The sequence below is a fragment of the Phaenicophaeus curvirostris genome, chromosome 3 (genome assembly GCF_032191515.1).
Source record: "Phaenicophaeus curvirostris isolate KB17595 chromosome 3, BPBGC_Pcur_1.0, whole genome shotgun sequence".
NCBI lineage: Eukaryota > Metazoa > Chordata > Aves > Cuculiformes > Cuculidae > Phaenicophaeus > Phaenicophaeus curvirostris.
This window is the reverse complement of record NC_091394.1, coordinates 23,615,667-23,643,235: the sequence shown is the minus strand read 5'-3', so window position 1 is coordinate 23,643,235 and position 27,569 is coordinate 23,615,667. Positions and strand designations below refer to the sequence as shown.

At 36.4% G+C, this 27,569-nt stretch overlaps 1 protein-coding gene and 1 long non-coding RNA gene across 4 annotated transcripts in view; both read left to right on the top strand.

Annotated features, from left to right (window-relative positions):
• The window catches only part of LOC138718852 (uncharacterized), a 131,675-nt gene extending 126,837 nt beyond the window's left edge, over positions 1-4,838 (top strand). The window contains exon 3 of the long non-coding RNA XR_011337149.1: positions 4,807-4,838. This is a non-coding gene — a long non-coding RNA (uncharacterized lncRNA). The remainder of the gene's footprint in view (positions 1-4,806) is intronic.
• Positions 4,839-4,841: 3 nt separating this feature from the next.
• CDH18 (cadherin 18) overlaps positions 4,842-27,569 on the top strand; it is a 192,159-nt gene continuing 169,431 nt past the window's right edge. For 2 of the 3 annotated variants that reach the window (XM_069853512.1, XM_069853510.1), the window contains exon 1: positions 4,842-4,872. The gene's annotated coding sequence lies outside the window, so the exon portion shown is untranslated. Of the gene's footprint in view, positions 4,873-9,587; positions 9,606-27,569 lie in introns of those variants that run through there. The other variant, XM_069853511.1, reaches the window with a different exon arrangement.

Genomic DNA, 27,569 nt, shown 5'->3' with positions numbered 1-27,569 from the left:
TTCCTGCTGTAAGTCCACTGCAATTATTGGAGCCACAGAAGGCATGATGCCTCACAAAGTTCAAGTAAAGGCTTTGATTGCACACTCTCCATTTTGTCTAATGGTTTGTTAAAACAAGGTCTAAATTGCTTAGGATACTTTTTTTTGAAGTGAAAGGAGTAGCAATATACAGTGTTTTTTTCCTCCCTGGTAATAATAACTACTGTACAGTGGCAGAAGTGACTTCAGAAATAATGTAAATAACCATTTCAGAACAGCATTTCAACACTTTAATTTAATTTCCTGAGGCTGTTTCCTAAAGGTTTCTTCTGTTAGTCACTGTCAGGACTGATGAATATATATGTAGCCTTTCTTCAGCAAGTATAGAAAATTCTATTAGTTGAAATATGTTTATTTTTACTGTGCCCACATTTTGTAAATATTTTAGATTTCCAGAGGATCATCTAGAGTCATTCTGTTAGGATAGATTATCATTATGTGTATTGTACTTGGATTTGTGATGCTGCAGTGTAATTTTCTACAAAGCAATTGGGTAAATATTAATAATGGTACAAAGCAGCAAAGCAGATGGTTAGTTCATACTAGCTATATTCTTCATTAAGAATTATCCAAAGTTGTAACATTATAAAGGACATCTGTAGGAATCCAGGGATCTAGAATGTAAATATATTCTTTTTTTTTTTTTTTCCCCAATTCTAGATAAGTGGTTCGAAAATAAATTTCCAACTACTTCCTATGGTATGCTGTACTGAACTGCTGAAGGGAAAACAGGTTACTTACTTAGTTCAAAAATTGTTCAGAAATATTCATTCCGGCCCTTTTAATGCAAAAGGTACATGACACTAGTATATAGAAGGTTGTAGACATGTAGGCAGCTGAGGTCCAGTCATTGCAGATTGAATGGTAAGAGCCTGGTACCATTGGGTAGATTGTTTAATCCTCTCTGTTTTCATCATTTAGTGACAAAAAAAAGCAGAAAATACCAAAATGCTGAAGAGACCTTTTTGAGATTGCCATTCTACAATTTAGTATTCAGCCTGTTCATCTTGGTCTCCTAAGTCCATTGAGATGAACTAATGTCTTACTTCCCCAGGTGCTACTGATTGCCTTCGTAACACATTTTTTCATTTCCTGACCTCTTCCTTAGCTAAAAGTTTCCTTACACCAAGCGGTTGCTCCCACAATGATCACACCAAAGTCACTGACATTTCTTGTGGCTCATCGGTTTTCTGTAGAAAGGTTTTTATTCAATATGGTTCAATCTCAGTTTGTTAAATATGGAAGTATGAGCAAGTTCACTGCTTTAGTTACTGTAACAGTATTGCCTGAAACTATAGGTTTTGACAAGTCTAGGAACCTTTTCTATAACGTTTGCATAGCAATACATCAGTTATGTTCTAGTTCCTCCAGAATCTTATTGGGATACCAGTAAGAAAAAAGTCTGTATAATATTGGTCCCAACTATGATTTCAAGGAGAAATGACAGCACTAAAATAAGATCAGTCTTATATAAACCAGTTTTGAAAACACTGTCTTACCTCTATATATGACTTTGTTTTCTGTCTAGTGACTATACTGCAACCCAGAAATGAGAAACTAGAAAAAGGATTTCTTATTTATTAAAATTATTTAATATTATGAATTTATTAAGCATTTACAGATGTACTCATGTATCTTTCCTGTGGTTCTTCAGATGAAAACTCACTGGTACAGTACTAAATAAGAAACTATTGCTACCGTTTGCAAAAGGATAGAGGAAGTAAAATGCTACAAGAAAATATTACATTTTTTTATATATAGAAACTAAAATCTAGTTAGCTTTTTATTGTCTAGCAATTAAAATACAGCTTTGACATTCTTTCTATCTAGAAGAAGGTGTTTGGAATTTCTTTTCTAATCAATGCACTTCTCAGAAAGCTGAAAGAGCACTAGTACTGTAAGTCTCGTAACATCACGGTACTTCAAACTATAACTTTGTAATGTTATTGCTGAGATTTTTTGAAGTACTACTTGATTTTTCTGTGGAAGAAATGTGTGTCATAGCAGCTCTCACTTGTCCTGTTCCCTGTGATCTAATAGCAAAACTGGTTGGTAGGTCCGTGGCCTTACTTTGCCTCTTCTGCCTTTCTCCTGGTGGTTTGAAATGTTTCTCCTTTATCTCCCCATGAGCTCTAAAAAAGAGGGTAGAAAAGTGTTTTGCCCTTTCTAATCCCTGACCTTTCCTCTAAGGTCTCTTTGGTAAAGTTTGTAGTAGTAATATTTCATTTTACCTGGATTAGCCTTGGGATCCAGAGCAGTGGATTCATCACGCTGATGTCCTGGTTTGTGCCCCTCACCCCATCTTCTGACTCTGACTCTGTTTTCATTCTGCAGGACTTGAGCACACATAGAAATGCATAATGGAGCAGCTACAGTGGCAGATGTTGTTCTGGACATGCAAAAGATTCCATTAATTTGACATAGGTGAGAAAAGGAGAGAAATTAAACACTTGATACAGCACTCTATCTTCAGAAAAGAAAAATTATTTTGGTATAGGATGTCTTATCTCTAACTGGAGGTCTCTTGTAGATATAAATTATAATAATTATAAAGATATAAATGATAATGCAATTTTTTTTAAAAAGTATTGCTCCCCAATAGAAATAAATGAAATATATTTTCTTGATTAAAAAATAGTTGAAGTGCTGATAAGTTTAGAAATAATACTAAGGATTTTTTTTTTTTCTGTGAAATAAAGGAAAACCTTTGGGAAAGGATTTGGTGGCTAAGGTACTCAGAATGCATTGGATATTAGAAAAACATTTTTCATGTTCTGCTACCACTGTCTTGCGTTAGTTCTGCAGGTTGGTTGGTGTCATGGGGAATCTGGAGGTGAGTCAACTGCAAGAAGAGAACCACTCCAGTCACTTAAAGAGGTTTTTATTTCTGTGTTTTGTGTGTATCACAAGGAGGCAGCTGAGGCAGGGTGTACTTTGGTGGGGGTGTGGGGTAGGGGTATGATACACCTGCATTTTTGGTATAGAATACACATTTACACCCACTGAAGCTGCAGTGCTTGTGCTCATAAGCACCACAGGCTCAGGGAAGAGTTCATTCAGTGCCAGCAGCAGAGGTTCCCAGGCCCATTGGGCAGCCTTGCTCCCCTACAACAGTTCACCTCTTGACTCCTCCTGCTGAGGGTTTCCTACCCCCTTGTTCACGACTCTACAGCTGGGCGGTTAGCAGGTGCCTCACTGATCCCATCACTTCCAGCCAGTCTCTTTGACTTTCTTCATATTTCATAGAATCATAGAATCACCAGGTCATCGAGTCCAAACATTCCTATCAAATACTAAACCATGCCTCTCAGTGCCTCAATATTTTCCATATTTAAAGCCAATGAATGGCTGTTGGACAGCTTGCTACTGCCTTCTAGACTCCTGCCGCCTAGACTCCTGCCTCAAGGCAGTTCATCTGCGCTTCTCCTCTGTGTACCTACACTAGTAGAGTGGGCAGATCTTTTTCAGGCCTTATTTTATCTCAGTGCTACTTTCAGGGAACATTTTCCCCCACGACATTTGGCATGCCTCATTTTTCTATCTATAAGATGGAGGTGGTGGTTGTCTTCATTCAGAGAACATTTATTTTCAAAAATACATTTTTAATGCATTTTTACCTATGCAGTACAGAGGCTGCCTCCTGGCAGTGTGTAAGGAGTAGGCGTGCAGAGCGCAACAGGGCTCTTCATGTAGTCTGTCAGCATCACCACCCACTGCTATCAATAAATAGAAATTTTATAACTGGCAGTGGTCATTTGAAAGCTGTGTCTGGTGTTGACAAGTGATATGAAAATGCCAGTGACTTTCCTTTGAGAACGCCAACTATTCTTATTTCACATATTAATCCTGATGAGTTTTACGTACTTTGTGAGACACAACCGTTTAGTATGGTGACATCTCTAACATGCATTAGGCCTTGAAATGACTGTTTAAACTTTAAATTTCTAAGATGCTACCTGTTGTCTAGTAAATGAAGCTTACTGTAATTCATAGATTCTTCATCATGCCAGGTTTCCAGGAATAATTACATGTCATTTGAGTTTTGCTAAAATTGAAATTATTAATAACTCTGTTGAATGACCAGTGTTAGTGCTACATTGCTTGCTGATACTGATATCTTTGGGAAATGTTAAGTAATGAGCAGGTATTATGTACTTCAGAATATTTGTTTCTTACAACTGTCCTTGTTTTCAATTGCATTTTCTCTGATGGAAATTTGCAGCTATTGTGTTAAAAAAGAAAGAAAACCAAAAAACCTTCTTCCTAGAAGTTTGAGGGGGGGAAATTATTTGGACTTGCAATTAGAAAAACAAAACCAAAACAATTATTGAAGTAGTAGTCACAAACCCTGAGCAATCCTTCTTTAATACAGTAGACCAGCGGAGAAGGCATCAGTAAAAATTAATTTTCTGTTCAAATATTCACAGTTCATAGTGTGGTAAAAAGACAGAAAATTGAGCTAATGTGAAGGCGATGGGTTTGCTTTTTTAATATTTAATTATATTTTTTTATTATCATTGCTTCTGCTGTTTTTTTTTTCCTTGTTTTCTAAAGATGTCATCTGTATGCCTTGCCACAATATTCTTGTGAATGGGTTTCACATTCAGAAAGCTTTATTAGCTGTCCTGAGAAAAAGTCTAAATGTAAATATCACTGTTTCACTGCTTTTAACTTCCTCTGAAAAGGACTATTGTTTTTTTAGTAAAATGCCCTCTTTCTCAGTTCCTTGAATTCTGATATGTGTTGGGATTTGGTTTTGTTTTTCAGCAGCTAAAGAGGCAGTAGGCTTGATTTGGAAAACAGAGTGGAGAAGTGCCCTCTAACCACTGAACAGTAAGTGCCTGTTTTACCTGCTATTTTAGTTGCAGAAGTAAGTAGGATATGCAGATGGATTGGTATGAAACTTTTATAATACTGGGAAGCATATAAAAATGTGCATGCATGAAAGTCTTAACTGTTCTGAAACTGAAATACTTCTAAAAAAGGCCAAGAGATCCATCTGCTTGAATGTAATTATGGATCAGGTCATGAGCAGTTTTGAGGTATACAGAGTAAATTATTGAAAGCCGAAACTGAGAAGTACATTAAGTGACAGTCTGTTAAATTGATTCGGATACTAAGTAGTTTTAAATATTCACTATAGAAAGTCTCTAAAATTAGAGGGCACAGTTTGGATGTGTGCACATATCTCTGCCCTTGGAAAATAGGAACTAATTGAATAAAGACATGCCTGTCATCTGTATTTGCATGCTACTAAAAATGCCAGTCTGTTTTATACTATAAATGACTGTCAGCTTTATTTGCAGCATGCTTGTCTGTTAATTCAAATGCTTTTTTGAATCATGTAAGATTAAATTTTTTTTTGAAGTACAGGTGTTGACGGGTTTTTATTTCTCCTCTGGAGAAAATATCTCTGCAGCAGAAAGCAGTATGCAATAATGAATCTTGCAGGGTAGATTTGGATGTGAGAAGCTAAACTGGAACACTAATGTATGAAGTTTGGACTTAGACATGTTTAGATGATTTTTGCAAGTGTTTTAAGCACTTAAGCTGTTGTTTGAGGACAGTCACACAGGAAAAATACTTTAACTCTGCGTCTAAGATAAGTTCTTTTAACACCTTCATTACTTCAGCAAGTTAGCTTAAATATGAAATTTTTGCTTTTCTTAGAACTGAAAATATGAAAGCAACTGAGGCAGAAGTTTGTAATACTAGGTTGTAGTTTTATTAGCTTGGTAATTATGAACATGGTTTTGATATATTGTAGGGTCATTTGTTTACGCACAAGTGCAGGGAAGGAGAATGCCATAAGATCTCCCTTATTCTGGGGCATCACAGAATCACAGAATCACCAGGTTGGAAGAGACCCACCAGATCATCGAGTCCAACCATTCCGATCAAACACTAAATCATTCCCCTTAGCACCTCGTCCACCCATGCCTTAAACACCTCCAGGGAAGGTGACTCAACCACCCCCCAGGCAGCCTGTTCCAGTGCCCAGTGACCCTTTCTGTGAAAATTTTATTCCTAATGTCAAGCCAGAACCTCCCCTGGCGGAACTTGAGGCCATTCCCTCTTGTCCTGTCCCCTGTCACTTGGGAGAAGAGGTCAGCACCCTCCTCTCTACAACGTCCTTTCAGGTAGTTGTAGAGAGCAATGAGGTCTCCCCTCAGCCTCCTCTTCTCCAGGGTAAACAACCCCAGCTCTCTCAGTCGCTCCCCGTAAGACTTGTTCTCCAGCCCCTTTACCAACTTCATTGCTCTTCTCTGGACTTGTTCCAGAGCCTCAACATCCTTCTTGTGGTGAGGGGCCCAGGACGGAACACAGTATTCAAGGAGCGGTCTCACCAGTGCCGAGTACAGAGGGAGGATAACCTCCCTGGACCTGCTGGCCACAGCATTTCTGATACAAGCCAAGATGCCATTGGCCTTCTTGGCCACCTGGGCACACTGCCGGCTCATGTTCAGTCACTGTCAACCAACACCCCCAGGTCCTTCTCCTCCAGGCAGCTTTCTAGGCAGACTTCTCCTAGTCTGTAGCACTGCATAGGGTTGTTGTGCCCCAAGTGCATGACCCGGCATTTGGCCTTGTTAAACCTCATGCATTGATCTCAGCCCAGTGGTCCAGGCTGTTCAGATCCCTTTTCAGAGCCTCCCTACCCTCCAGCAGATTGACACTTCCACCCAGCTTACTGTCATCGGCAAGTTTGCTAAGAGTGCACTCAATGCCTTCATCCAGGGCTGGACCCAGCACTGAGACCTGGGGAACCTCATTGTAACTGGCCTCCAGATGGAGTTAACTCCATTTACCATCACTCTCTGAGCCCAGCCATCCAGCCAGTTTTCTGCCCAGGAGAGTGTGCACCTGTCTGTCCAGTTTTTTGAATACACAGAATCTTGATCCTTTTAGAGCAACAAACAGATAACTTAGGAAGCAAAGCAACAATATAATGTTTTAGTGGAGGAGCATGGTGCCTTTTCTTTTCAGATGTAACCTGGATGCAGATTAGACCCAGTGAAACCATGCTTATTGCTACCAGATGCATGGGGCTGAGCTGTGTTCCTCTCTTCTTTGTGGCACCATGTCTGATGCTCATTCATTCCCTTAGGAAGCCAGTTGCAGTGCAATAACCAGAGAAAGACTGACTCAGCTGAAGAAGTGAAGGCTTTTCTGTCCATTAAGTGGGCCAGATTGAAGTGAGATGGCAGGGAATGAGAAAGAAACCAGTGGAAGTGGATTGCATATTTTGATCGCTCTGGAGTGTAGGAGGAAATAATCTGCATTACCTAGCCACAACCTTCCTCCATTCATGAAAATTAGATTCTATATCTCTGTCTCTGAGGAACTACGCTCCTCCTCCTTCAATCCCTTTAGGCTTTGAGTGGAAGCTAACTTCAACTGCTGAATAATGAATACTGGTTTTCTAGAAAGGAAGGAAGGAAGGAATTGAGAAAGTGAGAGAATTGATAAAGTACACAAACTGTAAGGGTGTAGACTGATAATGGAAGGTTAGGGGTTTTTAAAACATGTTTCAGGAATGACTGTAATAATATAGGACGTCTCCTGTGTCTGGTAAATGTATGGCTTTAGAAGGTGTCTGAAAATAAGTTGCCATATAGTTGCTCTACCACTTTAGAAATCAATGCCAAGACTGTGTGGTAGATAACAGTCTTGCTGCTGGTATTATAAGAACAGCAGAAGTAAAAATAAAAGCTTTCTATTAAATATTTGAAAGAATTATGAAGAATATAAGACTTCTTTACTCTTTGACTGAATTTTGGGGGCAATAATATAGCTAATGGCCTTATGAGATTATGATCCTAGATTAGTGATACAAATCCTGCCTAGTCCAGCAGCATCAGAAGAGTTGCTACCTGATGATTTTTCTACATGCTTGGCACTGATTATTCTCTTGTTAGTGATTTTAAGAGAAGGAAGAGATAGGGGAAAGTACCTCTTTTGTGCATCTGTAGGATTTTTCTTCTGTGTTTCCAGAAAGACTCTTTTCCATGACAGAAACACAACACATTTGAGCGACCTTCCATCAGGGATAAAGAAATATTACTTTGACATTAGCTATCTGGGTCATTGTCTATGCATATGAGAACATTGGTAGTTTCTGAGTGTTACATCAGTGATGAACATTTGTTCTGATGGCCTGTAATTGTGCAGAGTGGGAGTATATTTACACTACAAGTATATAACTGTCACTGTGTTTTATTTAAGAAATACTGAAGAATGAAGATGACCTGCTGTTATTGTGTGTTGATGTTATTCTTGTGGTTGACGTTATTCTGACTTGTAAATTTTTGATACATTGGATTTTATGTTTGACTGTCAAAATAGATAGCAGTACAACTTCCTCACAAATTGTTTGCTTTCGGTCATTTATTTTGGGACATATCAAATGACTGATGCCTTGCAGGCTCTGTCTTAATACTAGTGTGTGTAGTCAGCTCCCCTGGAGTGTCACTTCCTCACTCCCTGGTGAAAGTGCAGTAAAAATTTAATAAGAAAAAATTGCGGTCTCTGGTGTGTTACTTTCATAATGCTATTACTAAAGCAGCTGTGGTAGATGAGATGGAGTTCCATCTGTATATGACTTCCTTCTTCTAAATTATTAGATCTGATCTTGGTTATGAAGAAGTGATTTTTTTTTTGCTATTAATGGATATCCCATAAAAAAGTGGATTTTAGAAGTGCAGAAATAGAGAGTTTTCCCCTGTATTTAGAATGCTTGTGTTTAGAATACTATAGTGCAAGTAAGCAGTCACATAAAAAATATTATTTTGATTAGTTACGGTACACATAATAAAAAGAATGAAGGACGAATGATGAAGGGGAGGGAAACTCACAAGATTTTTCTGTTTATCTATATAATTATTTTTGGTAAAATATACTTTTTGGCAGAAGTGGAGTAGTTTTCTTTCATGCGCATGAGACAAAGGGCATGACAAAAATGAATAGAATGTATGCTAAATGGACTAAATATTACAGTGCTTTGCATCTTTTTTTTTATCTGTTAGCTAAAGTAAATTAATTGCCGCTTTTGGTAGAATATAGTGATTGCATATTTAAATCATTTACTATTTTCCTTTAATAATCAAATTTTAAATAGGAAATTTATGTAGCAAATTCCCTTGTTCATGCATTAAAACTCTTGTATCCTCATAGCAGGCCAAATTTCTCAGGCATTTGTTCAAACACATGCTGAAATAAATAGGGTTGAACTCTGTCACTTAATAGTGTATTGGTCTGCTCTTGAACTTTTTTATCAAGGTAGAGGTCACTGACTGGCAATGTTTCCAGTATACTGCAGATGCACTTAAACGAGATCTAAGAAAATTAGCTTACACCTGGATCAGTGTACATATAGCATCTGAGCACAGTGAAAGCAGCTATTTGCATTTTGACCAGATGCCTGGTCACATTGTGCCGCCCAAGCCGAGTCTGCTCTCAGAGCTGGAGAGCTGCTGTTTACAACATGTAACTGTTCTGCTATGTATTCACCATTTACAGACAGAAGAACTGGCAATGTAAGAATCAAGGAAGCAGCTATGTATGAGGTATTTTGGATTCCAGTCTACATTTTTCCTCTTTTTTTTTTCTTTTACTGTTTTTATTATATACACCTTGTTCAATTTCTTGTGTTTTTAAAGTAAATATAAATTCAGATTTATAATATAAATTATAAATTCAATAAGATCTAAAAAAGAACCAAGTGACACAGTTTTTATTAAAACTTGGATTCCAAACTAACACTCTTTTATTATTTCCTCTCTATTGATTTAATTAACTGAGGGGGAAGAATATCTATTTTAATTAAATGCTGTAGAAATTGTTAGGTAAATTGTCACAAAAGCTAACGTAATCCTATAAAACTGAGAACTTACTGTTTCCTAAATTTCATGCCTTATATTAGAAGGCTCTCTAGAGGGGAAAAAGATTATTTAACTCTTTGGAAGTTGAGAAGATGAGTGACATTTTTTACTTTCTGTTATTTAGGGAAAATATAAAATATTACTACTTTATTAAGTCATCTGTGCTGTTTCAGAACTGTGTTAATTCTACAAGAATCTTATTTGTTTTCATTTATTTTGGATTGAGTACTGAATATGACATTCTTTAGTGTTAACTTAGATCTGTGTGTAGATATGCATCCTTTTACATGTCTGTTTACCTCTTCATGCATATAAATTCTGCATTATTACAGTAATCTCGTAAAAGACCTTTATCTTCATGCAGTTTCAGCAATGTCAGAACCTCAGAATTCAGAGTTTCAGTAAGACAACTGATATTTAAGCTTTAAAGTTACTGCAAGCTGCATGATGATATGTAGGAAGTGACTTCATAATCATGAAAAAACTCCAGTTTTGCTTTGTTTCTTTAAGAGAGAAGTGCCCTCAAAGAAACAAACAAACAAAACCTTTCACTATGATTCTTCAGTCTCAGCTGGATTTTGGGATGGAGCATCATTGCTATACGAAGTCTTATTCTATCGGCTGTTACCTGGAGTTTAAAGATGCTCATGACAGACCTGTTGGAGTAGCCCCTTAGTCTTCTATTTGCTAAGTTACCTTAGCCTCCTGTGCAAACAATTTCTCTTACCAAGAAGGAATAGGCCTGAAGCTTCCTTAATGCTATTATATATGCAACAGATCAGGATCTGGAACTTTTATTAGCTTTTTAAGCTTTTCTAATCATGTAGTTACTTTATTTTCTTGGTTCAGCTGCTCTGTTGTGAAGCTTGTGGCAGTTTATTTCGATAACTGTGTAGTTCTTTTAATTCTTAAGATGAGGGTTTGATAGCAGCTTCAGGAGCAGTCCAGTCCCTTTCTAGTAATAGTAGATCTATGCTAGGATGTTTGAAAATGTATATATTCTTATCAATGAAACAGCAATTTACTGTCATCCAAAGTAGCAGATGAGCAGTAAGAAAACAGGAAACACTGAGATGTGAGAGAATAACCACCAGTGAAAAGCTTGAATCTCACTTTGACTGGTTGGTTAAAGATTAAATGATAGGTATACAATTCTGAGTTATTATTTCTCAATTGTTTTCACCAGATCTCATTAAAAAAAAATCTGATAGCTGTTACACTTTTAAACTTCCTTTTAACTATTCCATTAGTCATTAAATTATGCTTTCTCTACTAATTCCACTGAATGACTACTTTCATAAATATTATATAACTTATTACAACCTGTTCACAGATAGCTCATGTATTGCATTACCTCAGTCTACCACTTTTCACAGCTTGTTTTTATTGAGTACTCTTGGAGTTGTCAACACTATCAAATACAGCACAAAAGTAGATTGAGATACATTTTTTTTTGCTCAGAAACTGATCATTCCTTTGAAATGCTTTCTCTCTTAAAGTGAGGTTGTAATTTTTCTAGCTGTTCAGTTCTGACTGTGGTGCTCTTTTAATGGTGCTGGATGAGTGCAAATCCAAATCCTTCATATTGCTCACTTTCAGAAACAAACCTTCCTAAAGTCTAGAAAGCATGTATCTTACAGTTTGAGTGCTCTGGATGCAAGGAATCAGGTTTGTTTTTTTTTTTTTAATTTCTATTAAGCATACTGTGAATGATTTCTTGAAGGCCTTCAACCCACACCTGAAAGCTTAGTATCATGCAACGTAAATATATAATGTTATCTGTCTACAGAAGCTGTTCTTCCAGTTCCTCCATTAAAACACCAGTGACCTAGTCTTTAAGAAGTTCAGTTTTAAGCAGACAATCTCCATAATGTGAATGAGCTTTTCATTAATAGGCCTAAAGTTAAGTAAGTGGGTATTTTTGTTTGCACAATCAGAACTTAAGACATGATCCTACTGATTAACCTTGATACTCCTATCCCTTCTGTTTCTGAGGATTTGCTGGTGTTTTGGCTTGAACATTAAATCTCAGTTTATCTATATGTTTATCTGCTCCTCAGAAGTTTTGACAAGAATGGAAGCTAAAATTTTCCCAAGAATGCAATGAAATCACATATACAAAGTCTATGGCAATTCAGTGGTGTTAGTGTATTTAACACTTGTTGATATTTAAACATTAATGCAAACTAGTAGATGAGAATTGTCACTTGTGCAAAACCTGAATTTATCTTAAGACCGTTACCAAGGTTTTTGTGTTGTGTTTAACCTCAGTTCAAATTAAAAACCATATAAATTCACATTTCAAGGAAGAACATTGAAGTGATTTATAGCCAGAAAAAGATAATGGAGGAATAGCATAAAAGTTATAAAATACTGCCATGGTTGAAATGAAGAACGAGGTGTCTTTCTCAGAAAAGAGGCTTCAGAAGAACAGTAAAGAACAATCTGAAATGAAAATGTGGAATATGTCTTTCTGTTCTGAAAATATTAATGAGAATGAAGATGACTTCATGCTTTAGTATTAGTGCATGATTCATTTTTTAAGAATTACTTTTGTATATTCATGAATTAAATTAATGAAATACTGTATGTTCAAAAATAGCAATACATACATCAGAACCAAAAGAATTGGATCTTCTGTTTTGTTTTGGTGTCCTTTTGTCACAAACTACTGTTTTACATTCTTAAGAAAGAAAGTGGTGATAATATGTGTAGTTGTTGGAAAACAAAAGGTATCATTAGTCTCAGCAACAAAAGAACATGTTACAATCTTCTTTACAACAGTGTTGACTTCCAGTGGTAGCTGATCACAGTTATTTAACAATGTACTCTCTTATTTTTTTATATGTATATTTGCCTGTTTTTCAAATACAATGATACATAACACAAACTTTCTCAAGATAGAAAACGTTCCACTCATTCTTTGTACCCATTCCCTTCCCTCAAAGAAAGGAAAGTAAAAAAATGTGTGTAAATATACAATGAAAATAAGTGTGCATATAAGAGTATTTTTACTTTCTGTTAGAAAAAGTGCAGAATTAAGTTGTGACTGCCCCATCCCTGGTGGTGTTCACAGCCAAGTTGGATGAGACTTTGAGCAACCTGATCTAGTGGAAAGTGTACCTGCCCATGGCAGGGAGGTTAGATCTAGATGATCTTTAAGGTCCCTTTCAAGCCAAACCATTCCATGATTCAGTGATTCTATGATTCAGTTAATCATGCCTATAAAGAGTTTTTAATAATTGGGTTTTTTTTTTATAACTCAGAGCAATGATAATAGGAATGTGAACAAAAATGAACTAACAAGGGAACTTTTAGTTAGAAATTGTAAGAAACAACTGCAACTGCCAAGAAATGGGAGCTTGTAGAGATTTTGTATATATACATACATATACATGGTGGTTTTGTGTTTGTGTGTGTTTATACAGCCTTCATAATCAGAGTATTTTTTAAATGATGAACATATTTCTTTGATCTTCTTGTGGCTATAGGTTCTGGTGTTTAATTAGAAAAAAAAGAATTTTAGAATTAAAGAAATATTAGTGGGGAGAACTACGTTAGCTGCCTTTTCTTTAAAGTCACTATTTTCCTGTTAGTTTCAGTAGATTTTTAGAAAGTTTTACTTAGAGATTATTTCGTTCTCAGTTATGCTTAAGTATTAATTTCTGAAAAATAGAAAGCTTTCTGTAAGACATTTGGTGTTTTTCTAATTATTAGATATTTCTTTCTTGCCAAGATAACGAAAGTAGCTGTCTCAAATATTTCTGTATTTGTAACAGTAATTATCCACAGGACATTCCAACACCAAACTGCAATAATTTTGTCTTTTATTTGTTTGATATTTACATGCAGACACTTCCTGTTTACATACCCACAAACATATGCACGTTTATCTGTCTCCCCTTCATTCATCCATCTGGACAGAGCTGCCTTTGCAAGTTATGTGACTGTTTTGTATATCAATCCTGACTCATGAATTCTTTGCAAAATGAGTTGCTAAGTTATATTGTTTGCATTTAACAGATAACATATTTTGCTATAGATGCTATGAAGAATCTGTGACATTCCATTTACATAATTATGAATAACTCAGTCTAAAATGGAATCAAATACATTTATTGATGGAAAGGATAAATTGAGAAGCCTGATGATTTAATACTGTTTGAGTTGGAAGAGTGAGAAAGTAAGATAGGAAGGTAAGATTTAAAAAAAAAAAAAAGTTATGCTTAGTGTGTACAGTTCAAGAAAGCAGAGAAAGCTAAATATAATGAAAAGATGACTGCAGCCAAAGACATCTCATTGGTAATGTGTAGAAGAAAAACATTTTTAGGGAAATGGTAAGAAATCAACATACTACATAGTAGCAGCCATGCTGTTTGGTTGACAGTGACTGTAGTATGTTTGGCAGAAGTAATGTCACAGGAGAAATCAAAGACTTAAGGAGCTCTCAGTGAAAGTGTGATGTGAAAAGACATGTTTTTAAAATACAGACTTCAAATTTAGACTCACCATATATGGATGTCTCCTTTCCTCTTATGATATTTATTTCTATAATTGCATAAGAGAAAATCTGAAACTGCCAGTGACCATTGAACAGAGCTCTTATTCACCTTTGTGTCATTTAAATTTATTCCTCTCCTTCAGTGTTGTATTCTTAGGTGATAGTTTTACTTCTGAAGAGGATTTTCGTTTATTGGAGCTTTTGTGACTTCCATGGTTCCACTTTTATTTAACTGAAGGATGTAGATCTAAGGAGTGACCTTTTTGCAGGACTTGATTCAGTTCGTACATCTGTGAAACAATAAGTAGGCATTAATTGAACAGGTACTACTTAATTATAGGCATCATAAAGTATATTTGCAATTAAAAAATAATCTAGGCTCACAGAAACAGTAACAGAATCTGTGGAGGTCTAAAATGAAGGGAGGGACCCTAGTGTGGGCTATAGGAGACCTGAGAGGGAAAAGCTGCTAGGTGATACCCTCCAGAAGTTCCTCTATCATTCCAAGGAGATGAGCTGCCAGGCTTCCCTCAGCAACTCCAGGGAAAATATGCCTGGTCTCTCTGACTGCAGAAGAAAGTCAGACACTAATACAGTGCAAACCCTATGGCTGTTTCCCTGCTGCAAGTGGCCCTGCACAGGCACTGAGCTGCTCTATAAAGATTCTCAAATAACATTGATCACATGATTCACAATCTTTTATATTCCCTCTCATTTCCTTTTTCAGATTCTTCAGTTTTACCATCTTCTTGTCCCCTTTCAAATAACCTGATCACAATTACCTTTCCCTCATTTGTCTTAGTTTTTCTACAAGGGCACTCAAGTCCATTATTTCTAGTAGCATTTCCTAGGTAGCCTCAACTTTAAAAACTATTAATGAGATAGTTACCAAGGCAGTACCTTGCAAGACTTGACACTCCAGAATAAACCCCATATTCTTCTAGAATGGACTGTGAAGTTCAGCCCCTTCTCATGTAGGTTTCTGTGAAATCCAGTCATTCCTCATGGCTCTGTCTATTAACTTCCTGTATCGTCATCTTTGTGTCCAGGCAGTTTTGTCATATCTGCTGGTTTGTACCATCCTGTTGTGTTAGTTTAAGCCCAGGCGAGTGCATGCAACTTTTTTTCCCACAAGCTTTTCTGTAGACTAACAGTCACGTCCAGTCTAGAAGCTGACCCTGCTTTGAGCAGGGTTTTGGACTAGGTGATGCCCAAAGAGCTTTTCCAACCTGTTTTAAGTATGACAGTACACACATGGTGTCAGGGTGTTGTAATATAGGGAGATAAAAACTTTATGACTTTCACTGAAGCCAGGAGCAATCTGCTTTGGTTTCACATAGTGGTCAGTAATTAAAACAAAAAGTAGAATTCAGGTTACTGTTTTGTATTTGCAAAGAACAAGAAAAAAGATCTTCACCTTTTTTTATTAGTTTGTCTGTCAAAAGTCAGGCATTCTGACCTCTTAATGCTGATTTTTCAAAATCCAAAGTCCATAAAAGTCATTCTGAACACTGAAATATTTTTTTAATTCCCCTTTTTGTGTCTTGCCATAATTAAGGGTTTTTTTCATATTGTTACTCTGGAATATTGCTCCCAGAAAGTTTATAACTCAAGACCATACTAATATAGATCAAAAATATTGAAGTAACACAACATGTTCTCTTCCTGAGGAAAACAGTTGATGTTGAGTGCCACTGAACTTTAAGTAAGAGTTTATCTTTTCTGAACTTGGAATTTTTCAATTTGCCTTATGGGAATTGGAATTCCCATTTGAATCCAGTGTACAGAAAATGAGCTAAGTCTATCACAGTTGTGGTGGATAGTGATAAATAAAAATTCAGCGTGATTACTACTTGAGGAACAAAAGTCTGTCTGTTGTATCCATGACATGAAAATCTTATTAGGAATTTTCAGTCAAGAAATTATTTAACTGCTGTGTTTCAATTTGTGAAAAGCAAAACTTTATAGAGCAGGAGTTTAAATGAGAAAAAGTTTCAAAGTTCTTCACCTGTGTCATTTAAATGTTTTAAAATTAAATTGGACTTTGCTTTGCAAGTTAGCTGATTTGAAATGTTAAAAAATTCTATTTAAACCAAATATTTTGGTTTTATTGAGTAGAAGCTTATGCACCTTTTCTCAGTTTTATTTTCCTTTATTACTTCAGTAATGCTGCTACATTAAAAATGGAACAAAAGATCTGTTTTTTCCCCCTCCAGTAATATGAAGTACATAAAGAAGTAAATTACCTCAGAAACAATGATGAAAATTTATGCTTTGATTCAAAAGGAATGGTAAAATTGTCCAGTAAAAATGTATATCTGTTATTTTCTATATTGAAACATATTACATTTTAGGCATATTTTCCCACTGGTTTTGAAACACTGGAAAACTAATGTTCTCATGTTTCAAGCATAGACAGTAAGTTTTGTTTAAAAGTCATGTAATATTTCCCCTTAATATTTCCCCTTAAAACACTGAGATTTAAGTCCATGTGATCAATAACTTATTTATCACCCTTGTAGCCTAGCGAAACACATATATACACTATATATAATGTATGACTAAAATTTCTATAACAATAATATAACAAGTTACATTATTTAAGGTGTTTTGAGTACAGCGCTGAACTGGTAGCAAACTATGGGAGGTAAATATCTGTTTCTTAAGCATTTAATATTAACATTGGACCTCCCTTCCCTTTCTTTATTTTTGCGAGTCATTTGGGATGCTACCATACCACTCAGAGGAGCTCTTGCTATTCATTTTTGAGAAATAATTTCTTAAGACAAGCAGTACCTGTGCATTACACACAAGTGGGCTGATGTGAGTTCTTCCTATTTAAACTGGATAATTGCTCATCAGAGTTTTGTGTATTTGCTTTATTCCCTGATTGGGTGACCTGATCTTTATAAATGGGAGGAATTAATCAAGAAATCACTGAAATCTTTTTTCTACTGGCAAGTTTGGGAAGAGAAACAGCATAGTGGAAAAGCCTCTGCTGCTTTGGGAATGTAAAAGGACCTTTGACCTGTCTTGCATTTCTGCATTATCCTTGACTAGCTACATGGACTCCAGATGTAAATGTAGATGGATTGGTCTCTAGCTGAGACTTAGACTGATGTGATTCAGGTTCATGAATCATCTCTCTGTTTCATGGTCGTTCCTTTCACAGCAGGTAATGACTAGCAAACCTGTGTGTGCAATTATAGTAACAGTGGCTGGATTTTATCTAACTAATTGTGATACTACTGTGTTGTGGTTCTGACAGTTACTCCCTGTGCCAATTATGTGGATATAGTTGCAAAAAATATTTATTCAGTCACTGATTGTGGCACAGCACGTCTGTTGTCCTGAAGTTGCTATGTTCCTGCTTATCTGCAAAATAGTTTAATAGTTTTGCATGCCAACTGAGGTCAGGCATTTAATCCCTTAACCTCATTTTAGTGTCATATTTTCACTAACTGTTCATAGTAGTGTTAATTGTCTGTCTGTATGCAGTGCTCTTTGCAAACTAAGTACTTTTTCTGTTTTGTTTGCAAACTTTGCTGATCTCCCATTGTTCAAGGAGGATCATATGTTTCTTTACGCATTTGCACTCGCTTTCAAAGAAATGTGTTTACTCACAGAGTACCAAATACTTTGCTTTGAAATGTTTAATAGTTTTCTCTACTCATTCATGATAAAAGAATGCCTCCTAATAACATATTTTATAAAATCAATGAGTCTTTTAAAACATCTTTACAGTTAACCACTCACTAGACCCATTTATTGCTAATGGCAGCATAGCAGATAAATGCTCATCTTGTACATCATCTAACGAAAGCATCAATTAGATAAACTTTAAAAAATCCTGTTATGACAATAAGACTTAAATTCCATAGTAGTGCTAGTGTTTTTCCAGCGAAACAGTGCAGGTGTGGATCTTATGTGACCTGACTGTTTGTATTCTGGTGAATAAAACCTCTTTTCTGATGGGAATATCAAGGGCTGGAAGGGCTTGTAATGGGACTTTGGTGTTTTTTGTTGTTGATTAAAACCGAACTGTTCCTCTTTGAAAAGCATTTTTTTAGAAAGTTAAAGAGGCTGTCTTTATTTTCTTATCATGTTGGACATCAGTGTGCCTAGAATGCTTTCTTTGGTCCATGTAGTATCAATCTCCTTTGCCGTATAATGTGCTGGATTAATTGCCTTGGTTGATGCTGTCCATTAAGAAATCCATTAAAGCTTGTGTTTAGTGGTAAGCTACGTACAGGACCACTGTGTGAACACTAGTCCACATTGGTTTTTATAAACTGCGTTGCCTCCTATTAAAGCTGCTATTTTAAGATCTCAGTACAAAACAGTTTTGACAGTCTTGATTTAAAAAAAAAACAGGCACCAGCCCAGTAACTATTCATGAGGTTTTTTTGCCACAAGTGACATAAAAACCTTTGAATGTTTTCTATGTTTTGCTAATTTCCTTAGGCTTTCCCAGCTTTTCACTCTTTCTGTTCTTCCTCATGGTGCTTTTAGGTAAAGTTCCAATGGGGATTTTTCCTCTGAGGAAGCCCACCTACATTTAGCACATGGCTAATCTACTTTAACCTAGATGTTATCAGGAAGTAGTTCCATGTAGGGCTGCTAAGCTTTCCTTACAACGTTCTTCATAACAAAATCTGAATTCCAGTTCACATGCCTCCTTCTATAAGGAATGTGAGGACTTTTCTATAAATAATCTCAGAAGCTTTTATTAATACCATGTCTATTCCATTCTGTGACCCTGGCTAGTTTAAATTATGTGACCTATTCCAACCAGCAAGGTTAATTTTTCAAGGCCTGTTAAGTTAACAGGGAGTATGGATTCTTAACTGCTTTAATACTCAAGATAAAAGTCAAGGAAAAATTAAAATTAACTTCTACTTAGAACTTGAATCAAAACAATACTATTTGTTAGGGCTGCAGGCAGCATTTTAAAATGAAAGATTTTAGGTTTTTTATTCCATCTTGACAACACTGAATAAAAAGGAAAACTAGAAATATCAGTCTGTTTATGCTGGATGAAAGATCTATGGCCTCATCTTCCTTTTTCAGCTTCAAGATACTATTAACGTAATATAGTAATTTGCAAAGGAAAAGATAGAATCATAGAATAGTTTGAGTAGGAAGGGACCTTAAAGATCATCTTGTTACAACCCCCCTGCCATGGGCAGGGACACCTCCCACTAGACAAGGCTGCCCAAGGTCCCATCCAACCTGGCCTTGAGCATCTCCAGGGATGGGGCAGCCACAGCTTCCCTGGGCAACCTGTTCCAGTGCCTCACCACTCTCATAGTGAAGAAATTCTTCCTTATGTCTAGTCTAAATCTGCCACTCACCAATTTAAAGTCATTTTCCCTCTTCCTATCACTACTAGCCTTGATAAACAGTCCCTCCCCAGCTTTCTTTTACGCCCCCTTCAGGGACTGGAAGGTTGCTATAAGATCTCAGAGCCTTCTGTTCTCTAGGCTGAATGACCCCAACTCTCTCAGCCTGTCCTTGTAGCAGAGGTGCTCCAGCCCTATGATCCTCTCTGTAGCCCTCATCTGGACCCATTCCAACAGCTCCATATCCTTATGTTGAGGATTCCAGAACCGAACACAATACTTCAGGTGCCGTCTCACAGGAGAGGACCTGCTGGCCATTCTTGTTCTGATGCAGCCCAGGATATGCTTGGCCTTCTGGGCTGTGAGCACATGTTGTCAGCTCATGTTGAGCTTCTCATCAATCAGCACCCCCAAGTCCTTCTCTGCAGGGCAGCTCTCAATCACATCACCCCCAATCCTGTATTGAAGATGTGGTTTGCCCAGACCCAGGTGTAGGACCTTGCACTTGGCCTTGTTGAACCTCATGAGGTTCTCACAGCCCCACTTCTCCAGCCGGTCCAGGTCCCTCTGGATGACATCCCATCCTTCCAGTGTGGCAACTGCATCACTCAGCTTGATGTCATCTTCAAACTTGCTGAGGTTGCAATCAATCTTGCTGTCTATATGATTGTCTATATGTCTATATTGATGAACATATTGAACAGTACCAGTCCCAGTACGGACCCCTGACGAACACCTGTCACCCTCCAGACCCACAAGCCACATGCTTGCATCCAGGCCCGACTGGGGGAAAGTCGGTTTCTTTATCTGTGCAGCAATCCAGAAGCCAACAAGGTTACTCCCAGGGTGAAAATCAAAAGCAATATTTATTCTGGCTCTGGCAAATATAAATAGACCAATATACTCGGGTGCACAGCTGAAACACGGGGGTGCAAGTTCCTAAAGTTACAGAAACGATTCCCAGCCTGTTCAGCTCACAATCTGATCCCTGAACGAAACCGAGGTCACTTGAATCTGATCAAATACACACACTGTAAGGTAGTGGGAGAGAGACAGAGGGAGAGAAGGGAAGGAAAGAAATCACCAATCAGTGGCAGCAGCGGTTCTCAGGAGCACACGGTCACAGCAGCAGCTTCTTCCAGGCCGTGTGGAAGACTGAGGCAAAAAAGTTAAGTACCTTGCCTTCTCCTCATCTGTTGATATGAGGTCACCATTCCCAACCATCAGTGGGGGTACGTTCTCTTTAAACTTCCTCTTCTGATTGATGTTTCTGTAGAAACCCTTTCTGTTAATCTTCACTTCATTTGCCAAGTTCAGCTCCAGCTGCACCTTGGCTTTCCTGGTCTCATCCCTACACAACCGGGCAGTGCCCCTATACTCTTCGCAGGTTCCCTGTCCCTGCTTGCACTGCCTGTGCTGTTCCCTCATGTTCTTCAGTTTGACCAGCAGGTCTCGGCACAGCCACGATGGTCTCTTACCTTTTCTGCCTGATTTCCTACATCTGGGGACTGAGTGCTCTTGCATCTCATGGAAAGCATCCTTAAATATTTGCCAGCTCTGTTTTGCTCCCAGAAAAAGATGAGACTGATTGGTTGTGCTAGAAATAAAGAAGAGACAGCACAGTGTGCTGTGTTGAAGGTTTAGTTACAAACTGTCTAAAATCAAAGCTAAAGTGCAAATAAGAACAAAAGCACAAAAAGTTTAAGTTAGATCTCTGAAATCTAAATTAATTTAAAACTATGAAGGTATTCAGCAGTTGTTAGCCCAAAGGGATGGCTAGGCTTTCGGGTTTTTTTTTCAGTTTTCATAAAGCAATAATAGTATAGTTGTTTCTGTAACGTAGAAGCTAGTGAAATTTTATAGAGTTGAGTCAGTAAACACAAGATATGTTAATTAATAAAAATCTAGCAATTAACCTCATGAAGTATATCACTGAGGGTCAAAGGAATATTTGGAAATGGTATCTGCCTTGAATAGAGGATGGATTGGAGAGAGAAAAAGAGGTATTCCTATGTTTAAAAAATAGACTGGATTATGAGCACTGAGGAGGAAATTCTATTCGATACAAGCTGTGGAGTTCATGGAGGCTTCTGACATTGTCTCTGTGGTGTTCCAAGTTAGTATGAAGACCAGAGCCTCACAAGAAGAGTTTGTTTGACATATATCTGTCAGTCAATATGCTATTGGAAAACTAATCACAGTTTACTATGTGATATAATTCTATGAATTTAGTGTTTTAATATTAAATCTGTAGCTAAATGCTATTGTTACCTTTGAAAAATAAAGTAAGGAGAGTTATTTATTAGTTTCTCAGCAATGACTAGTTTTGGGTATCTAATTACAACATTAGGGCATGTAATACCCTTATCTGTGCTGTCAAGTTTTCTTTCTGTTATGTAGTACAATAAGTTTCTTGCCAGAGGACCATCTAATTTTCTTTCCTAAATGAAACGTTTGTGTCTAGAATTTTGTTTCCTCTGTTTTAGAATGCCTAAAAATGTGTTATTTCTCTTTCCTTAAAAATATTGCAGGATACAGCTGATGGGTTGTGTTTCCTCCTGAATTTTGATATGACAGTTCCTTTCTTTCAGGGATAGGAGGTAAGGGAGGAGATGAAACAAAAAAAAGGAGAACATTTGTTCTCCTTTTCTTCATTTTTATTTGGGAAATCTCAGCAAGACTGGTGTACCCATCTAAGTCATTAATTTTACATAAAGGGTTTATATGATTGTAAATTGAACTTAAGAATATCACAGCTTTTCATCACTTAATAACCTGTAATCATTAAACCTATGTAGTGTCCTCATTGTGTTATATAGCTTTATACTGTATATAGTTTTTCTTTTCTGAATTGTTTATCATTGTTTGACTTGATATGTGAGTTATGTGTGAAAATGTGGAAGTCAGAAGAAAAGATTTTGGGGTATGGAAAGTGAAAAACATACGGAAATAAATACCAGATTTGCGCTTCCATTGGCAATTTCAGCATACCAGTTCACAGATACATGTGGAATTTTGTTTCACGATTTTTATTAACAATCAATGCTTTCATTTAACTGTCTTTCTCTTGAACTATATTAATTGGATTTCTTACATTTCATGGAAGTTGTACTGCTGGTTTTTTTTTGCACACCCGTATTTGAATGTCTAAGAGAAAATTCATCTCTGATAGCTTTACCTATTAGCTTTCACAGGTTCAACTGTTTGCACCTGAACTTCCAAATTTGCTTCTCTATCTTGATTCTTTGAAGTGATTTTTCAGTGTCTTTGTTGTATCTTATTCTAAATTTTCTTCTATTATTTGTCTTTTTCTAATATCTGATTGCTTGTCAGTTTTGTATCCCTTTTCATTTCCTCCCTTCCTGCTACCCTGCTTTCTCCCAACAGCAGAATTTCTGTTGTGTTATATGAAGAAACAATCCTTATTTCTCATGGATCTTTGCTTTGTGGTTATTTCTATATATTTTGCAAAAGCGAATTTATGTAAAGTAACTTACTAAGTAAAAAAAACCAGTCAGTACTAGACTAGCATAGACACTTGTGGGGTTTTGATGATTAGAAGTGATCTTTGACAAAAAAACATTTGTAACTGTGAATGACACTGTACAGCCATCAGCTGGGTTTGTTGATTTAAAAAGGTGAGGAAGGAGATATCCGATACTATTTTCTTTCTTTTTCTTTAGGAAATTGATTGAGTTCCAGGATAATAAAAATTAGCTTTCAGAATATTAATAAACTATAAATATAGGAGTAATTGGGAATTCAATATCTCAAGCAGTGATCTCTCAAATTAAAGGAAAATTTCTTATGCTATTGAATTCAAAAGTAGTCCAGTTTCCTAGTTCTAGAAGATCTGTCAGTATAGAACTACAGTGTTAAAACTTTTGTAGTTATTGAAGCTAATATTAAACTATATTAAGAACATTTTATTTAATTACTTTTTTTCATAGTTTTTAGTTTCATACACATAGATACAACATAAGTGCAGCAGAGGGGCAAGACAAAAACATGTAATAGTTTTTAAATGCTTTCCAAAACAGTTTTGACGCTACTTCTGTCAGATTGGCTGGTATGTGCAGGATGCACTGTTAGTTAGAAAGCACTGATGATTATGTATTGTGCCTCTTCTCCTAAGTGACAGGGGACAGGACAAGAGGGAATGGCCTCAAGCTGTGCCAGAGGAAGTTCAGGGAGGACATTAGGAAAAAAATTTTCACGGAACGGGTCATTGGGCACTGGAACAGGCTGCCCAGAGAGGTGCTTGATTCACCTTCCCTGGAGGTGTTTAAAGGACGGGTGGGTGAGGTGCTGAGGGGCATGGTTTAGTGGTTGATAGGAATGGTTGGACTCAATGATACAGTGGGTCTTTTCCAACCTAGTGATTCTGTGATTCTATGATTCTATATTGCATAGACTAAGAGAAACCTGATGCCTCATTTTTTCATGTGAAGTTCCATAGCTTAGTACTACCACCCTTGGGAATAGAATAGAGATCAGCTATAGATGAACCGTTTCTCTTCATATACCTAGAAATTTAACTTTTTTCTGCCAGTTGCTGGAGGTCCACAGCAGTACTGCATATTCTGTTGGTAATCAATCAAATTCTTCTTCAGAAAGATAAAACATGAAATAACATTCATTTTTGCTTTCTGTGCTACCACATTATTTCATCTTTGATGGCAAGGTTGATACACCATTATTTCTGCAATGCTGAAGGATGTAACAATGGCAATAGACTAAGCACAGTCAACACAGGAAGAAAGAAATATTTTCCTGCCTGATTATTTATGTCTAAATAATGATGTTGATTTGAATGTGGTCAGATTTTGATAATTGAAGAATTAATTCTGGCAGGGAGGAAGTCTAGAGGGCAGAGTACAGAGGCAGAAGTCAGAAAGTATACAAGAACTACAACTTATTACAGGTTCCATAACTAATTGTCACTCTATAACCTTGAGACTGAAAAGTGTCCCAGAGGAATGTGACAAAAGATGTGCAGAGCTGTGCTGAATGTACATCTGCAAAACAGAATCATTCAGATGAACACAAGTATGTGGTCAGTTAGATTACAGGAGATGGGAGCAAATACTGAGATTCAGAGCAAATCTGCACTACTAAGGGTGCATCTCCTCATGATGGGAAGTGTAGAGATTTTATATCGCTGTGCTCTTATAGGTTTCTTGGGAATTCATTGTAATGTCTTAATGCCACACTAAGCAGTAACAACTCTGCTGTAATCATTTCCATCAATGCTGGTGGAACTTTCCCACCTCATGTTATTTAATTATTTATTTTCATTTTAACTTACTCTGAAAGTCTCCTGAGATACACAATTCATTTTCATGAGGGTTCCCAGGAGACAGCAATAACACAAGTCTGCTCTGCAGTTACATGCATCATTATAACAAAAACCATAAAGCAGGACGCTTAATCTGAAGCTGTAGCCAAGAGCACTGAGTAGTCAGAATCTGAGTATGTTAGCTTAAGGCAACAACTTAAGGGATTTCAGGAAGTTTAGACCTTTTTTTAGTCACTCACAGCTCAGTTCATCTATTCTTTGCTTTACTGTCTCTTCTGTGTTAACCATTCAAAGTCTTCCTATCTACTTCCTTCTGTGGCCAAACTTTGCTGTCTTCATGTCAGAGTTGTGGAGTTTTTTGGGGGGAAAGTGGTGCAGGTTTTTAATGATTTTTTACGCTAAATATTTATTAGGAGGGTGCTAAATAAGAATGAGACCTAGTTAGACTTTGATTTTAAAAGATGTTTACCAGTGCGAAAACATTTCAAAAAATCTTTACTGAAAATCCTTCCTCTTTTAATTGTTGAATTTGTTATAGTTGAAACAATTCTCAAGACGTCACACAAAACTTGGAAACACCTGAGGCCTGAACTTCTAAGTATGATCATAAAAGGAAGTAGATCCTGTTGTAATCTTTCATATTACTATTTTAGAAAATATTCAGAATAAGTCATTTTAAAACTTTGAGAGCAGGATTTTAAGAGCTAATCTCTGAATTTAGTTAAAAAGGAGTGGTTTTGGCAAAATGTAAATTTAATCCTTCTAGTCAATGTTACTTGTAAGAAGAATAGATATTTTTCAGAGTAAGACTTTCGTAATTGTCTTTTTTCTCTTACTTATTTTAAGTCACAAATAAACCAGACTGTACAATAATGCAGTTTGCAGGCTTAATCTTGTTTTGGTTTTGGTTTTGGTTTTGGTTTTGGTTTCTAGATGTGACAAAGTTCTGTATAGTAGATCTTGGCTTATTGATATCTTCTGCAATCATTTATATTTACTTTTTTTATAAGGCAAGAATTTTCCACCACAATCATCTCCACAATTTTTCTAAAGGAAAGTTCAGTAGTTATGATTTCAAATATGCCATTGCACTGCTTATAGTTTTATGAACTGCTCCCAGGCATTTCCCAAGATGGAAACAAAGGGAAGAAAAATAATACTTGAATCGATAAAACTGCAGGCTTATAATTTTGTGAGGTACTGCTTAATTTTAATGTCCATCTGAAGTATAAGAATGACTAATCTATTTAAATAACTCATTTGTAAATACAGAAATCTTTGTAAGGAAAATTCATGCCTCAAGGCAAAAACTGATTTCTAGCAAGAAACAGGAAAGAATACAGAAAGGCAAGAAAAACAAGAAAGAGGAATATATTGTTAGAAACAAATGTGGGACACAGAATTTCTGAATTCTCACTGTGGTATAATTTATGCTTCGTACAACATTTAGCTGTGAAAACTTCCCGTTAAATCACATTTGTACTTAAGAAGGCAGTAAGACTTAATGTTGTATGAATCTGTCTGAGATGGTGTGCCCTAAACTGAGTAATTTTAATGGAAAACATGTCTGTTCTGTATATTTCTAATATACAGTAGTCTTGAAGTATTCTTCCATTATTCTGATGAGAAATTGTGCTTAGGTGAATACAGAAGAAAATACGGTTTGGCTTCTAGTATTATTATGGGTTTGAAAGAAGCATAAGGAAAAAGAAATCTGCAACCAAACAACAGTTGATGAGTTTCCTCCCATGGCAAAATTTTTCAATCGGTTTTCTAATTTCTTGTTTAATACTTTTTTAGAGGTCTTGAATTTATCTTAATGGATTCCCATGAAACTTAGAAATAAAATTAGTTTCATTGTGCTTCTGCTTGCATAACTTGTAATGGCTTTATGGAACCTAAACAAAAAAAAAATTGATAGACAATTGTAATTTTTAGTTGTATGCTTTAGTACTCCAGAACAACTGATCTTTGATATCTTCAGATAGATGAACAAATGGTTACCTTCGGGTAACTGTCTCTCTGAAGTTAAAGAGTTATTTTATTTCTTTCAAGGTACTTTACTTTAAGCACTGCATCGACTTCATGAACACATTCACATTTTATTATTATAGTATAAAAGCTTACATTTTTTGTACTGTTAGTGGAAACTCAGATGCTTTCATAAAAATAATAATGATCATCTAAACAATAGTACCTGAACTTCCAGTCAGTACAATATAATTTTGTAATGTTCCAGTATGATATTGGTTAGAATTTACGTAAAGCATAGAGTGTAAGTGTGCACATTTTGACTCAAAGTTCCTGTCTGCATGATCTACTATTGATTCAGAATCCGCAAAGCCCAGCTTTGGAGGATTTCTTTCAAAACCCATTGCAGCCCTTGTTTTTTTTTTTTTTTTTCAAGATAGGAAGATCAAGAACAGGTTTGAAATTAATTGTCAATCACTATCTATTTAATGATACCGTAGCAATGATTTTATTTTACTGCCAGACCAAGTCAGTGG